Source organism: Pteropus vampyrus, unplaced genomic scaffold (genome assembly GCF_000151845.1).
Source record: "Pteropus vampyrus isolate Shadow unplaced genomic scaffold, Pvam_2.0 Scaffold45, whole genome shotgun sequence".
NCBI lineage: Eukaryota > Metazoa > Chordata > Mammalia > Chiroptera > Pteropodidae > Pteropus > Pteropus vampyrus.
The window spans coordinates 6037603-6040324 of NW_011888826.1; positions in this window are offsets into that span (position 1 = coordinate 6037603).

Genomic DNA, 2722 nt, shown 5'->3' on the forward strand with positions numbered 1-2722 from the left:
AGTGCCACCTTAGAAGGCTGTCCTAAGGAATAAATGAGTTAATGTTAAAGCATGTTGAAGAGTGCCTGGCACACCGTAACCACTCAATAAAAGTTAGTCGTTATTATTTGATAAGTAAAAGGCATTTTAAAATGTGATTTACAAAGCAGTAGCAGAGACTTTGGATTTATTTCCATTCTCCTCTTTAAATACTAAAATTAGCATCCTTCCAAGTCCAGTTCCTGGGTAACTGCTGTCGCTATTCTAGGCCATCTGTGATCCTCAATAGCACCGCACTTTCCGATCCACGGCTAGATCGCGTCACAACTCCTAGTGATCTGTTGTCTGTTTATTTGTAGAATTGGTCACAATTTGGTCTTTTTGTATAAATTGTCTACATTGGCTCCTAAACTCTGCAATCATCTACTGGGGTGCCAGCATTTGGATGGGTGTTATAACACCACATTTTTTCTTCATTACAAGTCCTAAAAATAGGGTGCAACTGACTAACGTTTTCAGCCTTCACAGCAAGATATGGTTTGTCAGGAAATGGTGTGGGAGTAGTTCTCATATGCACTGAAGGTGCAAAGTGCAAAACAAAAATAACTTAACAAGAGTTTAACAGCCCTTCTTTATGTACGTTATTTACAAAGGCCACAATCTGGAGCTCTAGGCGGAGCTTTAGGAAGCTCCGGAGACCCTTCTGGAATGGAAAAAAATGCCAATATGGATTACACAAAAGGGAATGTGAGATGAAAAAAGACAAGGTTTAATCTGTTAGCTCTGCCCTCTTCATCAGTATTTGTGTCTGCTCAAGCATCAATAGGACTTTGAGTTTAGTCAGACTTGGAAGAACTCTTCAATAATATAATGCATGAAAAAAGATGGAGAAACTTCTAAAGCACTGCTGCTTTCATTTTATATGTAAAATTTTCCCCAGCATGTCTAGTGGGTGGCTACTTTTCATTCAGTAGATGTCTTATTTTCTTATACAATGTAAGACATGTTACGTTAGTAAATTTTAATTGAATTTTCACTTTCTGTGCCTTTGTGATGTTTAGTAGCAAATATTTTATGAGATACTTCAGAATTATTATTCCTCCCCTTCCACAGAAATTCTAAATATTGTCAAAAGGCAGGAAAAAAACCAGTTGTCTTCATTAATATCACTGCAATAAAAGGGAAAAAAGCCATGATGTTTGGTGCATGCTTTATTCCAGGTCTAATAATTATCGCATTCTTGATTAGGCTAAAAAAAAATCTCAGATGTACATAGTTAAATAATTTTGCTGATTTTTTTTTAATTAAAGAAAATTTCTGTTGTATAGCTTGCTGTTAGTCTTTCATTACCAACTTAGCAGAAAATTATTACACATCTCAATGCATTGGAGATGAATTATTTATTTTCATACCAATGAAATACTGTCACAAACTCCACTTTGAGCAAAAAGAAAAAGATTTAGAGTAGCTTTGTTTTATCGCAGTTTGCAATGTACTTTTGGAGTTAATAGACTCACAAATGAAATAACCAAAAAGATTTCTTCCTTTGCATGTTTTGAGTTACTTTCTCATCAAAAGTTTTTCAGTTTTACTGTATGGAAAACTTTCTCTTTGTACTTAAAAATCAGAGAGAGAAAAACACACACTATTTTATTTGAGGAGCAAAGAAGATGATGGATTAAAGCAGATGTAGAGTGTTTGCAGTTATATAAGACTATTAGGGACCGTGTTTGTTCTGGTTCTTGTAATTTGTCCATGTCCTGCTTTATATAACTCAATCCATTGTGAGCCAAACATGAAATAAGTGAATACAGTATTCCATATTTCACTTTGTCAGCAAATTAAAAGAAGTGTAGAACAAACACAATAGTCATCATGGTTCTTGAATAGAGAACGAACATTTTTCAAATCCCAGGGAACTGTAAGAAATAGAAGGTTAAAGAGATTTTTTTTTAACAATGAGCAGATGTGTTTGTTACTGTTGATGGACAAGCTTATCCATTTACTTCAATTAATAACAAGAGTGAGCACATCAATACATAAACTTGTCTGATGCCTTGATTTTATTCCAATTTGACAGGTAATCGTGGGGCTGGGAAAATGTCACAACAATTTAGTCCTGCCTCACTGGCTTTAACTAGTTCAATGACAGTGGGAATGCATCTTGCTAAGATTCCTTGTGATTCATAATGATGCTCCATTCGTTAACTCACAGAGGGTTTAAAATCTGTGACAATTAATGGTTTAAAATTAAATTCTTTCATGGGTTATTCATCTGGGCCCTAAGTAAAAACAAATTAAAATATTTAGGAACAGTATGAAAATGTGGTAACTTTCTTTAGGAGCCTGTCTTTTCATACTGAGTCATAAATGAAACCATCAATGTTTGACAAAGAAAGGCCATTTCATCACGCGACTGAGCCACTGAGCCGCTAACCCCTTCCCATGTTCTAAAAGATCTTTTCTACAATCTAACAGATTCTGTCAGAGAAACTCTAGTGATTTTTAAAAGCCTATGATCTCACAAATTTTAGCATATGAGAGGAAATTATGCCTCCAGCAAACTTGACAATGGATATCAAACTGTAATAATATCAGTAAATCTATTCAGTGTTCGCTGACCCAGTAAATAAATGCTTTCCTTTTAACAGCGAAGCTTGAATGATTAATAACTGTATAAGAAGGGAGGGGAAAATTGGCAATATCTGTCTTAGAGAAAAAAATAAAAGCCCATTTACACTGT